General features: G+C 41.6%; 1 protein-coding gene across 4 annotated transcripts in view; it reads left to right on the top strand.

The window, feature by feature from the left end:
- The window catches only part of VCL (vinculin), a 122835-nt gene that overhangs the window by 9286 nt on the left and 94261 nt on the right, over positions 1-19288 (top strand). The window lies entirely within an intron of this gene.

The raw sequence follows: 19288 nt of genomic DNA on the forward strand, positions 1-19288 counted from the left end.
TACAGGTACCCGCCACCTCGCCCGGCTAGTTTTTTGTATTTTTTAGTAGAGACGGGGTTTCACCGTGTTATCCAGGATAGTCTCGATCTCCTGACCTCGTGATCCGCCCGACTCGGCCTCCGAAAGTGCTGGGATTACAGGCTTGAGCCACCGCGCCCGGCCTAAAATAATACTGTTGAACAGTATACTATTAGTAATCACTTTTTATCATGCTGTGTCTTCATATAGTCTAAAATAATAATTTTTCTTTTTACAAAATAATACATTTTTATTATTGAAAATTTAGAAGATCTATTTTTATTCGCAATCTTCTCTTAGTGTTTCTCAGCCTTTTTCATTTCTGTCACTTGAACTTGATTTACATCATTTTTTCTTGTTACTCCAAACCAATTTATGTTTCTCTGGGTATAAATACAAATTTAACTATATATAGATGCACCAGCTTTTATCCTTTTCACTGTTTCAAACAAACAAACAAACAAACAAACAAAAACAAAACCCATCTCTAGTTCACTTTCCTGCTGGTGAATGTCAAAGCAAGGTGAGGAAACCCACTGTCTTAAAATACCCCAAGATTTTCTCTGCCATTTGGGGAGCTGTGCTCTAGATAGGAAACTGCTGTTCCAGAAAGTATGAAATGAAATAACTTCAAGATAATGAACCTCATCCTGAAAGAACTTCTGGTCTCAACGTACTTATTAAGATATGGGGGCTGAGCACGGTGGCTCACGCCTGTAATCCCAGCACTTTGGGAGGCCGAGGCAGGCGGATCACGAGGTCTGGAGATCGAGACCATCCTGGCTAACACGGTGAAACCCCGTCTCCACTAAAAATACAAAAAATTAGCTGGGCATGGTGGCCGGTGCCTGTAATCCTAGCTACTTACTTGGGAGGCTGAGGCAGGAGAATCGTTTGAACCCAGGAGGCAGAGGTTGCAGTTAGCCGTGCCATTTTACTCCAGCGTGGGTGATAAGTGTGAAACTCTTGTCTCCAAAAAAAAAAACCTGGGGTCAAATAACCATTGATTAAATTAAGTATGTACATTGCATGTATGCAAAGAGGTATAGTGGGATAGAGTGTTAGGTGAAAGGGAACTTGTATAATTAGACATAGGAAATGGGGAACTCACTGCCTTCTTTCAAGTCCCTTGGTAAATCTGTAGATTTTGTATCCTCATATACTGGATCATCAGTCCTTGGATGACGGATTTCATATCAAATTTTCTTCCCCTCCCCTCCCTACTCTCCTAGAGTGTCTCCCTTTAGACTGTTGGTTTCTGGAGGGCAAGGACTGGGTTATATTCTTCATATTATTGGTTCTGTGTTTACCATAGTCCCTTGCTCATGATAGTTCTTCAATTAAGTGTGGTATGTTCTGATATTTAATATACCAGCTAGTCATTTTAGGTTATTTCATGACAATAAGGATAGCTGATTATCTCTTGCCTCTACTGGAAGGCATGGTGTTTCTCTTTTCCTGGCCTCAAGTGTTGCTATGTACCAAATATTTACACAATCTCAAAGAGAAACAGATTCATAAATGATATTATATTGTGTTGGGTACATATTTTCAACTTTTAGATTCCAAAAAATTCCATGTCGCTTCTATCAGAAGTTAGCACACTGGATTGGCATGAGTGTGGGGTGTATATAGAGGAGAGAGGTGGTGAATCTTAGAACTCAAAATGTTTTACAAATGTTGTTAAGCTGCAGAAAATAGAGTCTTTGGCCCTTAGAGAATTTCCCACTGATAAAATTTCCGGTTGAATGACTTTTAAGGGGAAAGTGGCTGAATTTCACTGCACTTCTTACCACAGCTGGCCACAATCCAAGTCAAAGTCATTCCTCTTTTGAAATAAGCTTAAGTTATTCCCATGAGTAAGCTTTCTGTGAAGAAAGAAATGGCACAGTTGTTAAAGTTGAGAGTTGGGGGACCTCTGTTCCTTGTGTTTCCAGCCTTCTCTTTGTCCTCTATCACTGGAGAACTGGCTCATCTTTTATCTACCAGGCGGACAACATGTTTTTATTCTTGCAATTAAAATAGGTAAGGATATATGAATAGGCTAGTAAATCTTGTATAAGAAAAAATGTAGATCAGCAACACTTAGAGTTCTCATTCTACAATTCTCCCCAAATAGTAAAGTTACTCGTCAAACTCCAGCTATGCACAATGCTAGATGTTGGGATATGTAAGATATGGTCTCTGGCCTCAAGTTGCCTAAAACACAGATGAAATCAATACTCTTATAAAAACGATTTATTCACATTCCCTCCACCAACATAATTGTTGCAGAATTTATATTCTTCTTGAAGAGTTGTGTGTTAACTACTACAAATACAGTGGTTTTTATTCTTTGGAGTCACAGAGAAAATGTGAAGCGGTAGTGACATCGGGGAAGAGTGACACACACACAGTGGGCCAGCAGCGGATTGAGACTGGTACGGAATGAGAGGAGTGAGGAGGTGGTAGGCCACCTAGTTAGGAAGAGACCTTTGAGCGTTGACCTCAGCTGATTTCTGCTTGTGGCTACCCAAACTCATTGGGATTTTGTTTCCTCCAAAGCACGGTGCTTCTTGTTGGCCTTCCTTCTGCCTGATGTACTTTTCTGTACTTCTTTACTTGGATAATTTCTACTAATCCTCGTTTTCATATTAAATGTCCAGTTTTCAGGGACACTTTACCTGACTACCTCTAAGCTAGGTTAGGTCCTTCTATCATGTACTTTCTATATTTTTTCCTTATTATGCTTATCACAGTTGTAATTGATTATTTGTGTGATTATTCACTGTTTAACATCTCTCCCCACCAGAGCTTCAGGGGCAAATATTGGCTCTGCTGTGTTTGTCCCTGAAGTTTTAGTATCCATCATGGTGCTTGGCGTATAGTAGGATCTTGCCTTGTGGAGTAAACTATTTGTTGAATAAACAAATAGGAAGGCCATTTTCTGCTCCGACCAAAAACTGTTTTAAGCTTCTTTGGAGAAATATGTATCAGGCTGTGGTTGAATCGGTGAAATTTAACTGCCAATTAGGAAAGTAGCTGTAAATCATTGCTTAACACAGGGCATTGCATGCAAAAGGACCATCTAATTCATGTTCTCTTGAGTGAAAAAAATCTAGGCACAGAGTCCTGGGGTGCAGATGGGGATAATCCTGCACAGCCCAACACAAGATTATACAGAATATGTAAGTGTAAGTAAAAAAATAAACATGGATTTAGAATTCTCTATTAGTTTTGATCCTTTGCAAATGAGCAGAATAGCCATCTTTGGCAAAGTGCAGGTAGTATGAGTTAGCAAATACCAAAGTCACACTTTAGATATAGATACTAGATAAATCAGCATGTGATAATCAGCACATGATAAAAATTTTGGGAAGCAGTAGAGTAGTATAATGGTTAAGCATTAAACTCCTTAGTTTTAAATCCCACTGTTGACACCTTTGAGATAGGTAACATTGGGGAAGCTATTTAATCTCCATTTCTCATGATCCTCCTGTGTAAAACAAAGCTAAAGATAGTACCTAGCTCATAATGTTGTTGTTGTGTGGGTTAAATTAGTTCATTAAAATGATTAGAACTATTCCTGACACAGAGCTAAGAGCTCAATGAGTGTTAGATTTTATCATTACTATATTTTCCCATGATTTTAAGTTATATTTTAAACGTTAGTCTAATGAAAAGGCAGTGTTGATTTAAAAAAAAAATGTCTAAGATAGCTTCTAACTTTTATTCAACAAGGCAAAATGCCAATGAAAGCTTTCAGTAGAATTCCATATGTTGTGGAATATACAGTTTTACCAACTGTGGGGAAAATATCACTCACAGTTTTAGGTGCTTGAACCTTTGATTGCCAGTTTCCCATGATTAAAGATAGACATGCAAATTTTTAATTTATATTTCTTTTGTTAGAAGCAGTAGTGAGGGAAAAAGTATATATATTTTCCAATTTGAAGCAAGAATTAGGGTTTAGGATTTAGGATTTTAACTCAAACATTCATTATCTTATTTTCTTTTATTTCTTTTTTTCTTTTCCTTTCCTTGTTTTTTTGGAGACAGGGTCTCACTCTGTCACCCAGGCTGGAGTGCAGTGGCTTGATCTCGGCTCACTGCAGCCTCAATCTCCTGAGTTCAGGTGATTCTCCCACATCAGCCTCCCCAGTAGCTAGGACTACAGGCATGCGCAACCGTGCCTGGCTAATTTTGTATTTTTAGCAGAGACGGGGTTTCGCCACGTTGCCTAGGCTGGTCTTGAACTCCTGGACTCAAGCAATCCACCCGCCTCAGCCTCCCGAAGTGCTGGGATTACAGGCATGAGCCACCATACCCGGCCAGTGTCCTATTTTCTTTTTCTTTTTTTTTTTTTTTTTGAGACGGAGTCTCGCTCTGTCACCCAGGCTGGAGTGCAGTGGCCGGATCTCAGCTCACTGCAAGCTCCGCCTCCCGGGTTCACGCCATTCTCCTGCCTCAGCCTCCCGAGTAGCCGGGACTACAGGCGCCTGCCACCTCGCCCGGCTAAGTTTTTGTATTTTTAGTAGAGACGGGGTTTCACCGTGTTAGCCAGGATGGTCTCGATCTCCTGACCTCGTGATCCGCCCGTCTCGGCCTCCCAAAGTGCTGGGATTACAGGCTTGAGCCACCGCGCCCGGCCTCTTTTTTTTTTTTTTTTAAAAAAAGCAAAACAAAAATCCCAAAGAGGTACCCAGGCCATTCACTGAAATAATAAGATAGAACCAGCTTTCCAGGTAGAGTTGAGAAATATTATGCATTTGTGAAATACAGTTCATCATATTCTGGAACAGCCAATTTAGTTTTGAGACAGGGTCTCACTCTGTTGTTCAGGCTGAAGTGCAGTGGTGTGATCTCAGCCCACTGCAATCTCCACCTCCCAGGCTCAAGCCTGCATTAGTCTCCTGAGTAGCTGGGACTACAGGCGTGCACTACCATACCTGGCTAATTTTTGTATTTTTTGTAGAGATGGGGTTTCTCCCATGTTGCCCAGGCTGGTCTTGAACTCCTGGGCTTAAGCGATCCTCCCACCTTAGCCTCCCAGAGTGCTGGGATTACAGGCATGTCACCGTGCCCAGCAGTTTATCAAATATTTAATGAGTACATTCTATGCCAGATACTAGACTAGCTTAATATCTCTTGCCTGAAAAAAGGGATAGAATAGCTTTCAGATTCCTGTCAAATACAGGAGTAATAGAGTTGAAAAGTGAGATTAGGAGACCTTAACTACTAGTTTAGAGGTTATACTCAGTATTTCTAGTCTTTCAAGAAGACTTTTTTTTTTTGCCATGCGTATTTAATTTCAAAGTCTTAAATCAATTAGCATCTTTACTATTCTCCTGAGTAATAAAAGGATATTAAAACAATTTTTGGCCAGGCCCTGTGGCTCATGCCTGTAATCCCAGCACTTTGGGGGCTGAGGCAGGTAGATCACTTGAGGTCAGGAGTTTTGAGACTAGCCTGGCCAACATGGTGAAACCCCATCTCTACTAAAAATACAAAAAATTAGCTGGGCATGGTGGTGTGTGCCTGTAATCCCAGCTACTTGGGAGGCTGAGGTGGGAGAATTGCTGGAACGTGGGAGGTGGAGGTTCTGTGAGCCAAGATTGTGCCACTGCACTCCAGCCTGGGAGACAGAGCGAGACTCCATCTCAAAATAGAAAACAAGAAAAAAACCACGAAAAACAAACAAACAAACAAAAAACACTTTTAATCCCATTGCCCTCTTATATACTGTTGCCTCAGATTTCATTTGTCTTGACTTTTTTCAACCCACAAATTAGACATGATTGTTGCCTTATACAGTTTTGCCCCCCATTTACCCACATTTACAACTTTCTTTGAGATGTAAGGGAAATGATAAATAACCTTTTTTCTGGTACATTTCCCTTCTTGAGGTCCATCCTTCACTAATATCTTTAGTGGGATCTTAAGGCAGAAAACACTCTTTATTTCTCAGAAAAATCCTTACTTTCCCCTCGCTTATTTTGCTTTCTTTTTTGAAAGATAATTTAATTGCCTATAATACAAATCTAGGCTGATGGTAATTTTTTTTCCCAGCATTTTCGGACACTGGAAGATATTATTCCAATGTCTTCTGCCTTCAAATCAGTCATCAGTCTAATTGTAATTTCTCTGTTGGTTATGTCATTTTTCTCTGGGGTTTATTTATTTATTTATTTAGAGATGGAGTTTCTCTCTTTTTGCCCAGGCTGTAGTGCAATGGTGTGATCTCGGCTCATTGCAACCTCCATCTCCAGGGCTTAAGAGATTCTCATGCCTCAGCCTCCTGAGTAGCTGGGACTACCGGCACTTGGCACCATGCCCGGCTAATTTTTTGTATTTTTAGTAGTGATGGGGTTTCACCATGTTGGCCAACTGGTCTCACTCCTGACCTCAGGTGATCCACTCACCTTGGCTTCCAAAAGTGCTGGGATTACAGGCGTGATCCACCATGTCCTGCCTTCCCCGGGGTTTTTAATATCTTACTTATCTTTCTTGGGATTATTTTGGGCTCCTGATTTTTTTTTTCTTTATCTTTTTTTTTTTTTTTTTTTAGATTGTCTCATTGTGTCACCCAGGCTGGAGTACAGTGACGTGATCTTGGCTCACTGCACCTCGCCTCCTGGGTTCAAGTGATTCTCCTATCTCAGCCTCCCAAGAGTAACTGGGACTACAGGTGCTCACCACCACACCCAGCTAATTTTTTTTTTTTTTTTCCTTTTTAGATGGAGTTTTGCTCTTGTCACCCAGGCTGGGAGTGCAGTGGTGCAATCTCGGCTCACTGCAACCTCTGCCTTCAGGGTTCAAGTGATTCTCATGTCTCAGCCTCCAGAGTAGCTGGGACTACAGATGCGTGCCACCATGCCCAGCTCATTTTTGTATTTTTAGTAGAGACGGGGTTTCACCATGTTGGCCAAGATGTTCTCAATCTCTTGACCTTGTGATCTGCCCACCTCAGCCTCCCAGAGTGCTGGGATTACAGGCGTGAGCCACTGCGCTGGGTCAATTTTTGTATTTTTAGTAGAGATGGGGTTTCACCATGTTGGCTAGGCTGTTCTCGAACTCCTGACCTCAAGTGATCCACCCACCTTGGCCTCTCAAAGTGCTGGGATTACAGGGGTGAGCCACTGCACCTGGACTGCTGGGCTTCCCTGATTTTGAGGACTGATTTGTCACTCCTGGAAAATTCTTAGCCATTGTCTCTTGGAATTTTTGCCTCTTTCTTCATTTTATTCTGTCCCTTTGGAACTCTAATTAGAGATATGTTGACCTTTCTCACTGTGTCCTCCATGTCTCTTAAAAGTTTATATTTACTGGCTGGGTGCGGTGGCTCATGCCTGTAATCCTAGCACTTTGGGAGGTTGTTTGAGTCCGGTTCAAGACTAACCTGGCCAACATGGCAAAAACCCATTTCTAGTAAAAATACCAAAAAAAAAAAAAAAAAAAAAAAAAAATTAGCTGGGTGTGGTGGTGCATGCCTGTAATCCCAGCTACTCCAGAGGCTGAGGCAGGAGACTTGCTTGAGCCCAGGAGGCGGAGATTGCAGCAAGTCGAGATCGCACCATTGCACTCCAGCCTGGGTGACAGAGGGAAACTATCTCCAAAAAAAAAAAGTTTGTTTCCCACTTGGTAATTTCTTCATTTCTTCCAGTTTGCTAATTCTTGTGTAGTAGTTTCTAATATGCCATTTAATCCACTCACTGAATTTTTAATTTAAATGGCAGTCTTTTCCTTTTTTTCTTTCTTTCTGTTTCTTTTTTCTTTTGAGAGGGAGTCTCACTCTTCTCACTCTGTTGCCCAGGCTGGAGTGCAGCGGTGCGATCTTGACTCACTGCAATCGCTGCCTTCCAGGTTCAAGCGATTCTCCTGCCTCAGCCTCCCAAGTATCTGGGATTACAGTCATCCACCACCACATCAGGCTAATTTTTGTAGTTTTAGTAGAGACAGGGTTTCACCATGTTGGTCAGGCTGATCATGAACTCCTGACCTCAAGTGATCTGCCCATCTCAGCCTCCCAATGTGTTGGAATTATAGGCATGAGCCACTATGCTCGGCCTTTTTTCTTTTTATTTATTTGCTTTTGTAAATAATGGGGTATCAGTGTGTTTCCCAGGCTGGTCTTGAACTCCTGAGCTCAAGGGATCCTCCTGCCTGGGCCTCCCAAAGTCTTAGGATTACAGGCATGAGCCACCACATCCAGCCTAAACGACAGTCTTTTCCCTTCTGTAATTCCCTTTGGATCGTTTTCAAAATCTGCTTCAGTTTTGATAGTCTCTTGTTCTTTTATTGTACTTAAAATTGTCATTTCTTGTTGTTCTTGTTGTTTTTCTTGGAGTATAGAAACTATAAGAGCTTAATACCAGAGCGAGAATAGCAAGGCCTCTTTAAAATCTGGTGAAGGCTGGGTAAGGTGGCTCATGCCTATAATCCCAGCATTTTGGGAGGCTGAGGCAGGCAGATTGCTTGAGTATAGAAGTCTGAGACCAGCCTGGGCAACATGACGAAACTCCTTCCCTACAAAAAGTACAAAAATTAACTAGGCATGGTGGTGTACACCTGTAGTCCCAGCTACTTGGGAGGCTGAGGTGGAGAGGATTGCTTGAGCTGGAGATCGTGCCACTGCCCTCCAGCCTGGGCAACAGAGCAAGACTCTGTCTCAAAAAGAGAAAAAAATCTGGTAAAATGTCAGGATAATCCTATTGTTTTGAGACTACAGGAGTCTCTCTTAATTTTTAAATTTTGGTAAAATGTACATAATATTAGCTTTGCAATTTTAACTATTTTTAAGTGTATAGATCTGTGGCATTAAGTACATTTACATTGTTGCACAACCATTACCATCACATATCTCCAGAACCTTTTTATTTTCCCCAACTAAACTCCCCATTTCTCATACCTCCTAGCCCAGCAACCACCATTCTTTCTGTCTCTGAATTTGACTACTCTGTGTAAGTGGAATTATACAGTGTTTGTATATACTGTATAACATACAGTATATGATATGCTCTATATACGTGAAATCATATAGTATTTGTCCTTTTATGATTGATTTATTTTGCTTAGAATAATGTCATCAAGGTTCATCCAAGTTGTAGCATGTGTCAGAATTTCCTTCCTTTTTAAGGCTAAATTATATGCCATTGTATGTGCATACTACATTTGTTTACCCATTCATCCATTGATGGACATTTGGATTGCTTCCACCTTTTGGCTATTGTAAATAATGCTGCTATAATGCTGCTATTTCATCATACATTTAATACCTTAAGAGGCCTGAACTCTGTCTCTAACAGGTGTAAGCTGCTGCTGCTGCTTTTTCTTTTTTTTTTTTTGAGACAGGGTCTGGTTTTTTTTGCCCAGGCTGGAGTGCAGTGGCGTGATCTCAGCTCACTACAACCTCAGCCTCCCAGGCTGAAGCCATCCTCCCACCTCAGCCTCCCAAGTAGCTGGGACTACTACAGGTGCACGCCACCATGTCTGGCTAATTTATAGAATGGGGTTTTACCATGTTGCTCAGGCTGGTCTTAAACTCCTGGGCTCATGTGATCTACCCACCTTGGCCTTCCAAAGTGCTGGGATTACAGGTGTAAGCCACCGTGCCCAACTGGAATGTAAACTTCTGATGGACTTGTGCTGGGACTGTGAACTTAGCCTCTGATGCCAAGGAGCAAACATGGAATGAAAGCAGGCCAAAGGCTCTTTTGCATAATGTGGCAGGAAGGCAGGAAGGGAAGTTCATTCCACTTTAGAGAGGCAGTGTTTGAAGCACGAGGAAGTTTGCCAGCCAGAGAAAATGGAAATACCTTCTGTGCAGAGTGAATACAAAGATACAAGGGTGTGAGTGTGCAGTTAGGGAATGGGGAAGCTTTAGTAACAAGACTGTTAAGGTGGATTGTGTCCCTTGTGAAGGGACTCAGATGACATAAATCATTAAAAAAAACACAAAACTAACCAGTTTTTGAATAGGTATAGGATTCACCTGGTTCAAAATTTAAAAGGTAAAGGTATACAGTGAAAAGTCTCCCTTTCCCCATTGAACTCCAGCCATCCAGTTTCTCTCCTCATAGGAAACCGATGCACTTAGGAAACCCAATGTCTTGGATATGCTTCTAGAGATAGTTTGTGCATAATCTGGCAGTAACTAGTCCCCTTTCATACAAATGAAGACCTGTTATACTGGCTTGTTCTGTTTCTTCTTGTTGTTGTTGTTATTTTTCATCCTTTTCATGTTTTGGGGAACATTTCTTGTTTGTACCTACAGAACTTTCTCTTCTTTTGACAGTTAAATAACAGTCCCTTGATGGTTGTAGATAATTTATTTAACTAGACCCTTATGGAAGGATCTTCGGTTATTTGTGATCTGTTGCTGTTTCAGACAATATGGCAAAGAATGACACAGATATGTCATTTTATGCGTGTGCAAGTACATTTACAGGATAATTTCTAGAAGAGGAACATACTAAGCATTGGATGTTAGAAAACAGAAATATTTTTTTATTATTATTATTTTTACTTTATTTTACTTTAAGTTCTGGGATGCACGTGCAGAATGTGCAGGTTTGTTACATAGGTATACATGTGCCATGGTAGTTTGCTGCACCTGTCAACCCATTATCTAGGTTTTAAGCCCTGCATGCATTAGGTATTTGTCCTAATGCTCTCCCTCCCCTTGTCCCCCATCCCCCGACAGGCCGCGGTGTGTGATGTTCCCCTCCCAAAACAGAGGTGTTTAAGCTGATGTATAAAATTTTGGTAAAATAATCCTGGTAGCAGCGAGAAAGATAGATTGGAGCACTAGTGAGACACTGGGGTTGGAGAGCCATCCATTCAAGCAAGAGGTAGTAAGAGCTGCCTTCAAGCAGTGGTAGGAGTGCAGATAGAGAAAAGACACATCTGCAGCATGTGTAGAATACAAGAGGGAGAGGGAGAAAAAAAAAAGATCAATTCTAGAGATAGACTCGTTATTACTTAATTTATATTTGAATTCATAGTGTTCTCAATTTTGAGAATGAATCAGTAAAGTAAATGTTTTAAAAATAACTAATTGGCCCGGCATGGTGGCTCACGCCTGTAATCCCCGCACTTTAGGAGGTTGAGATGGTCAGATCACCTGAGGTCAGGAGTTCGAGACCAGCCTGGCCAAAATGGTGAAACCCCGTCTCTACTAAAAATACAAAATTAGCCGGGCATGGTGGTGGGCGCCTGTAATCCCAGCTACTCGAGAGGCTGAGGCTGGAGAATCGCTTGAACCCAGGAGGCGGAGGTTGCAGTGAGCTGAGATCGCAACATTGCACTCCAACCTGGGCAACAAGAGTGACATTCTGTCTCAAAAAAAAAAAAAAAAGAAAAAAATTACTAATTTATTTTCAGGGGAGCACTATGTGGTTATTATCTCTATTTTACAGGTAAGGAAACTAAGGCTCAAAGAATTTGAGTAACTTGTCCAGAGCCAGTAATTGGTGATGTCAGAGTGCAAATATTTTAATTATGCAAATGAGCTTTGAGATGCAGGGCAGAAAACCTAGAATTCTTATTAAATCTAAAAGACTTCATCAATGATTTTATTGAAGTTGAATATGAAAGAAGTCATGCCTTAACCTTTTTGATCTCACTTGGAAAAAGAAAAACTAAATACAATAGTTGGTAGCATGGATCCACCTAGAGAGTTGCTGCAAGAAAACACAAACAATCTAGTTGAAGTGAGAGCTCAAAGGATGGCGCTTAAGGAAAGGGCTTGAATTCAGGAATGCCAGTGTTTTTTAATGACTCTGATATATATTCCAAGCTGGGAGGGACAGATATCTATGCTGGTAAGACGTTAAGAAAAAACAGGGTCAGGCCGGGCGCGGTGGCTCAAGCCTGTAATCCCAGCACTTTGGGAGGCCGAGACGGGCGGATCACGAGGTCAGGAGATCAAGATCATCCTGGCTAACCTGGTGAAACCCCGTCTCTACCAAAAAATACAAAAAGCTAGCCGGGCGAGGTGGCGGGCGCCTTTAGTCCCAGCTACTCGGGAGGCTGAGGCAGGAGAATGGCGTAAACCCGGGAGGCGGAGCTTGCAGTGAGCTGAGATCCGGCCACTGCACTCCAGCCTGGGCGACAGAGCGAGACTCCGTCTCAGAAAAAAAAGAAAAAACAGGGTCAATCACTTGGTGGCTCATGCCTGTAATCCCAACACCTTGGGAGACTGAGGTGGGTGGATCACTTGAGCTCAGGAGTTTGAGAGCAGCTTGGGCAACATGGCGAAACCCTGTCTCTACAAAATTTATAAAAATTAGCTGGGCATGGTGGTGCACACCTGTAGTCCCAGCTGCTCAGGAGGCTGAGGCAGAAGGGTCACTTGAGCCCTGGAGGTTGAGGCTGCAGTGAACCATGATTGCCCCACTGCATTCTGGCCTGGGCAACAGAGCAAGACCTTGTCTCAAAGGAAAAAAAAAAAGAGAGAGAGAAAACAGTACGATAATCTATTTATGATATAAATGTGGAAGAGTGCATACTAAAATGGTGGCGGGATTGAATGGTAGGACTTCAGGTTAAAAAATTGGTTTTATTTTTATTTTTATTTTTTTTTGAGACGGAGTTTCGCTCTTGTTGCCCAGGCTGAAGTGCAATGGCGTGATCTTGGCTCACCACAAACTCTGCCTCCCGGGTTCAAGCGATTCTCCTGCCTCAGCCTCCCGAGTAGTTGGGATCACAGGCATGCACCACCACCCCAGCTAATTTTGTATTTTTAGTAGAGACGGGGTTTCTCCATGTTGGTCAGGCTGGTCTTGAATTCCCAACCTCAGGTGATCTGCCCCCCTTGGCCTCCCAAAGTGCTGGGATTACAGGCGTGAGCCACCGTGCCCGGCTAAAAAAATTGTTTTAATGAAAAACTTTTTTTTTTTTTTTACCATAGTTTATGCTTTTACCCTTACAATGAACATGTGCCACTTTGGAAACAGAGAAATAAGTTCTGTATTTCCCCCCATCTTTTTGTTGTTATTGTTTGTACTCTTCCCACTGCCTGGAGTTGCCCTTCCTTTCTCATTAGAATGGGCCCAGTACAGATGTCATTCTCTTCATGAAGCTCTTCCCTGTGTTCCTAAAATATTTGACTATGGTTGTTATCATGAATTAGAACTAATAGTGTTCGTGTCTGTTTCCACCCCTCCTTTCTCTTGACCCCCCCAACCCAGCTTCCAAATTTGAGTCCATAGAATGAAAGTAGTTACATACTTTAATTTTGAATTGGTTGCATTTTCAGCACTGCAGTTTTTTTCCCCTGTCAGAACAAGAAAAGGTAGATAAAAATTCTGAGTCATAGAAGAATGACTTAAAAATTCCGAAGGCAAATGATATATCTATGTAAGCCAGATGAATACTCTTTCCTAATTTGGAAAGTTTCTGGAGTAAAAAGGGCCATAAAGAGATAAACCATCCTTGAAACTGCCATACCTATTGCATCTGTGAAACCAAAACATGATTGCTACATTTCAACTGACATATACCAGAAGACTCTGTCTCTGAACTGGAAGTTCCAACTTGGGCTATTCTAAATCTTCCGTAAAAAGGCAAATTCCTCAATTAGTCTGCTGAAGTTACATACTATAATGATGGCACTAGAGAATGAGAAGGCAAAAATCTCCTTTTTTCTCCTTCTTGTCTAGAAATTGAACCTTTTACTTATTCTTGCCAGATAAATAAACCATTCCTCTTCTTTTTTTTTTTTTTTCCTCCAACAAATGTTCCGTTGATCTTTCTTTTCATATCTTTTTTCTTCTTTTCCTTTCTCAAAGCAACCAGTCTGGATTAGGCTGATTGTTATCTTCTAATCTCTCCTTCCTTTCCATTACTGCCAAGTAAATCTTTCTTTTTTTTTTTTTTTTAAGTACAGACGCGGTTTCACCGGGTTAGCCAGTATGGTCTTGATCTCCTGACCTAGTGATCCACCCGTCTCCGCCTCCCAAAGTGCTGGGATTACAGGCTTGAGCCACCGCGCCCGGCCATCTTTCTTAAGTATAGCTCTGATCTCAACAGTTTCTTGCTCAGAAACCTATGCCTCGTCCCCATTGTCTTCCAGATTAATTTAAATTCCTTATTCTAGCTCTTCAGGGCTATCACATCCCTAATCCTTTTCTGATTTTATTATTTCTCTATGGAGAGCAGAAGTCAGCAAACGATAGCCTGTGTTTTTACTGTCCAGGAGCTAAGAATAGTATTTGCATTTTAAAATATTTGGGGAAAAAAACAGAAGATCAATATTTTGAGACATAAGAAGTTATTCAAAATTAAAACTTCAGGCCGGGCACTGTGGCTCACGCCTGTAATCCCAGCACTTTGGGAGGCTGAAGTGGGTGGATCACCTGGGGTCAGGAGTTCAAGACCAACCTGATCAATATGGTGAAACCCCATCTCTACTAAAAATACAAAAATTAGTTGGGCATGGTGGCACGCGCCTGTAGTTCCAGCTACTCCAGAGGCTAAGGCAGGAGGATTGCTTGAATCCAGGAGGCGGCAGTTGCAGTGAGCCAAGATTGCACCATTGCATTCCAGCTTGGGTGACAGAGCGAGACTCCGTCTCCAGAAAAAATTAAATACAATAAAAATAAATTTATAAATAAATAAAACTTCAGTGTCCATAACGTCTTTTTTTTTTTTTTTTTGAGACGGAGTTCGTTCTTGTTGCCCAAGCTAGAGTGCAATGACACAATTTTAGCTCACTGCAACCTCCACCTCCCAGGTTCAAGCAATTCTCCTGCCTCAGCCTCCCGAGTAGCTGGGATTACAGGTGTGTGCCACCACACCCAGCTAATTCTTTTTGTATTTTTAGTAGAGATGGGGTTTCGCCATGTTGGCCAGGCTGGTCTTAAACTCCTGACCCCAGGTGATCCACCTGCCTCGGCCTCCCAAAGTGCTGGGATTACAGATGTTAGCCACCGTGTCTGGCCCACATTGTCTCTAGATATCCAGGCACTCTCTGCTGTTATATATCTTCCACCTAAACTCTTAGTGTCAGATGATTTTCATTTATGAACCAAATATAGACTTGTGTTGTTCTTTAATGAATTGTTAGAAGTGAACTTGATATTTATTGAGGAATGAAGATAAAAGGATTGTAGCTTAGTGTGTAGGTGCTTTGCCAGCACTGTCCTTAATGCAGTCATGCATAATGAAATTTCAACAAAAGGTTGCATATGTGATGATGGTACCATAAAAAAAATACGATATTTTCACTGTACCTTTTCTATGTTTAGATACACCAATACTTACAATTATGTTACAGTTGCCTACAGTATTCAAAACAGTAACATGCTATATAGGTTTGTAGCCTAGGAGCAGTGGCTATGCCATAAAGCCTCGGCATGTAGTAGGCTATACCGTCTAGGTTTGTGTAAGTATACTCTGTGATGTTCACACAATGACAAAATTGTCTAAAAGCACATTTCTCAGAGCATATCCCTGTCATTAAGCAATGCATGACTGTACTTAAAACAAGTAACAAATTGGATAAACCAATGAACTCTCTAGTATACTGTAATTCTCTCCATTCTGACTAATTCTGATTATTCCTTTTGCCTAACTGGGAATAAGTTATCTGAGATGGTATAGCCTAATTTACTAATGAGTTCGGTTGTTTGTGGCAGCTGTTCAATATCTAGGCTGTGGTATTGATGTTTTATATTGGTAAGCAAGTGAAACAAAAGGAAATGAAGTTAACATTTCTATAAAAGTCTTTTTCTTGTTTTAGACCAAAGGCTGTGTCTAATCTATTAATGTTCTATGAAGAGCAGTGATGAAATACAATCTGCAAAAGGCACAAACACAAATAGTATTGCTGGAGCTGGTTTACAGCTTATTTTCTATCAATACATCTCAGCCAGCATGCTCTGGAAGTGCTGCAGCTGTTCTCTTCTTTCACTTTTCTGCAACTTTAGAACTGAGTCTGTGCCCAGCTTATATGTAGTCACACTAAATTGTGTTTGCAGTAGTTGAAAAGGAAAGATAAAAACCTCAAGAAAAAAAAGCCTAAAGGTATAACTTTGGAAGTACAGATATCTTAAAAGACTCTTTTCTATGAGCATTTTAATTGGAGGTCTTGCCATTTGACACATGAATATTATAAAACTTATAATATTCTGCCTGTGGCTGCCTGTGAGAAATGTGTTTGTAGCTTGAGCAAAGGAGTGATGTTGCTTGTAGCCCTAATTTAATGGGTCAGAATGTTTATTATGGCCTGGAGCCAAATTCAATTACTATGTTGTAAAAGTGACTGAATAATCTCCAATTAGCAAGCAGGATGGTCAGCGTTAGTAAATGCATTTAAAGACTTTTGCCGGCTGGGTGCAGTGGCTCATGCCTGTAATCCCAGCATTTTGGGAGGCCGAGGTGGGCAGATCACCTGAGGTCAGGAGTTCGAGACCAGCCTGGCCAACGTGGTGAAACCCTGTCTCTACTAAAAATACAAAAATTAGCTGGGCATGGTGGCAGGCGCCCGGTACCCGGTAATATGAGGTACTTGGGAGGCTGAGGCAGGAGAACCGCTTGAACTCGGGAGGCAGAGGTTACAGTGAGCTGAGATTGAGCCATTGCACTCCAGCCTGGGCGACAAGAGCAACATGACACTCCATCTCAAAAAAAAAAAAACTTTTGCCATTGTGCTACCATTTCAAGTTTTCATTGCACCTGTAATGAAAAAAAAATGGGGGGGGTCTACATTCTTGGTCAGTACTGGTTCAATTTTAAGAGTTACTTAAGGCCAGGCTGACTCAGTTGATCATGCCTAAGCAAATAACAGTTAAGGAGCTGAAGCCCTAGTTAAGCCTAACTGATCTTGGCTGTAGAAACCTTCCAGCTTCTGGGAAGAACCAGGACAATGGGACATCAGTTGGTTAGATTGCATCTTGATAGTTTATATGTCCCCATTGTGTACTTGAAGTTTTTCTTGTCCTTCTTGCCATCTGAAAGTGCTGTAGAGTTATAGAATCACACAATATAACAGCCAAAAATATTAGACATCATTGAATCTCACTCTCTTATTTTATTTTATTTATTTTTTGAGACAAAGTCTTGCTCTGTCACCCAGGCATGGCACGAGCTCAGCTCACTGCAATCTTTGCCTCCTGGGTTCAAGCAATTCTCCTGTCTCAGCCTCCCGAGCAGCTGGGATTACAGGTGTGCACCACCATGCCTGGCTAATTTTTTGTATTTTTAGTAGAGATGGGGTTTCGCCATGTTGGCCTGGCTGGTTCAAACTCCTGACCACAGGTGATCTGCCCACCTCAGCCTCCCAAAATGCTGGGAATACAGGTGTGAACTACGGTGCCCGGCCCTACTCTTCTTATTTTAAAAAGACACAGTATGGCTGGGTATGGTGGCTCACGCCTGTAATCTTAGCACTTTGGGAGGTGGAGGTGGGAGGATTGCTTGAGGCCAGGAGTTTGAGACCAGCCTAGGCAACATGATGAAACCCCACCTCTACTGAAAATACAAAAATTAACCGAATGTGGTGGTGTGCGTCTACAGTTCCAGCTACTCGGGAGGCTAAGGTGGGAGGATTGATTGAGCTCGGAAGGTTGAGGTTGCAGTGAGCTGAGATCGCCCCACTGCAGTTCAGCCTGGGTGACAGAGCAAAACCCTGTCAAAAAAAAAAAAAAAAAAAAAAAAGAAAGGGGAGGGGGAAAGAAAGAAAGAAGGGAGGGAGAGAGGGAGGGAGGGAGGGAGGAAGGGTGCAGTCCAGTGGTTTAGGATTAGAGTATAGGTGTGCTGAGGTCATCATCACTATTCGAGTGATAATTGAAGCAGTGTCACTTATCTCGGGTAATACCCGAAGTTCATTGCTGGAAATCAAGGATGTGAACACACCAGAGTGAGGTTAAGAGTAGAAGTTTAATAGGCAAAAGAAAGAGAAGAGCTCTCAGCCCAGAGAGGGATCCTGGAGAAAAATGGGTTGCCAGTTCCATGATGAAATGCACGGAGTTTTATAAATGAGCTTGAGGAGGCAGTGTCTGATTTACATAGGGCCCAAAACATTAGTTGGACCAGGTGTGCCATTTACGAAGCATGCAAAGAAGCTGGCCACCCCAGCCTAATCTTTTATTATGCAGATGTTCTCTACCTGGCCTGCATCATGTTGCCTGTTCCTTTACTGTACACATGGTTGACAAAGAAAAGGGAAGATGGAGCCTCCATGTTGAACATGCCTGGCCCCCATGTAGCCTTTTCCTATTGGCATAGCTGCTGGCATTCACCCATGCAAGCTTCTAGCATGCTTTTCTATGTATGCAGCTCGATTTTTCAGGGTGGTCTTTGTTAGAAAAGAAATGATTTGGGGGCTGCTTTTTATTAAAAAGGAAACCTTGCCGAGAACTCTCTTACCCTCACTAACTGCCTAAATGATTTCTTTCTAGCTTCTGCATCACTATTAAGCAAATTGACAAACTTCTCTGTGACTCTGTTCCTCATCTGTGGCATGGGACAGTAAATGGAACCTACCGCACGAGGGAGTTGTAGAGATTTAATGAGATCATAAAGAGCTCCTGACTTACAGCATGTGCTCAATGAAAAATAATTTTTTTTTGAAGGAGAAAACTGAAATCACAAATGAATATTGCAATGGCAGAGAAAAGGAAAAAGGGACTAATGTTTATTTAGCCCTTATTATCTACCAGGCCCTATTCTAGGCGATTTACATATGTATTACATCATTTAGCTCCGAGAGAGATGTTACTTTTTCCTTTTTACTGATAAGGAGACTGAGGTTCAAAGAGATTAAGTTACTTGCCAAAGGACACAGATCTGGTAATAGCAGAGTGAGGTAAGATTCAGATTGCTGCATTCCAAAGCCCCAGTTCTTTTTCCACTATTCTGTTACCTTCCAAGATGAGAAGTAGGACCTCGTTTTCCTAACATGAAAATGGGTTGCATTTCAAAAATTCATTTACAAGTTGGTTGTTTGGAGTTACTCTTCTGTGGAGACAATGTTACATGGTTACATGCCCAGGCTTATCTGCAAAAGCTATAATGTAACTGAAATTCTGCACATTTGTGAACTGAAACTATTAAGGAAAAAAAAATGCATTGCAGTTCTAGCTATAAGCAGAAAAAGAAAAAATAAGAATGCATTTTAAATTCTGTGGAATGAGAAAAGTACGTTCGTTTAGAGGGCAGTGAGGGAGAAGACGGGGGACTGTTTTGATTCTGGTGGGGCTCTGGGATACTTTCATGGACTGGATATTCACACATATTTCCTTTTAAAAAATAATTACGTATGAGAGAGATAGGACAGGTGGTAGTGTTG

The sequence above is a fragment of the Papio anubis genome, chromosome 11, assembly GCF_008728515.1.
Source record: "Papio anubis isolate 15944 chromosome 11, Panubis1.0, whole genome shotgun sequence".
Lineage (NCBI taxonomy): Eukaryota > Metazoa > Chordata > Mammalia > Primates > Cercopithecidae > Papio > Papio anubis.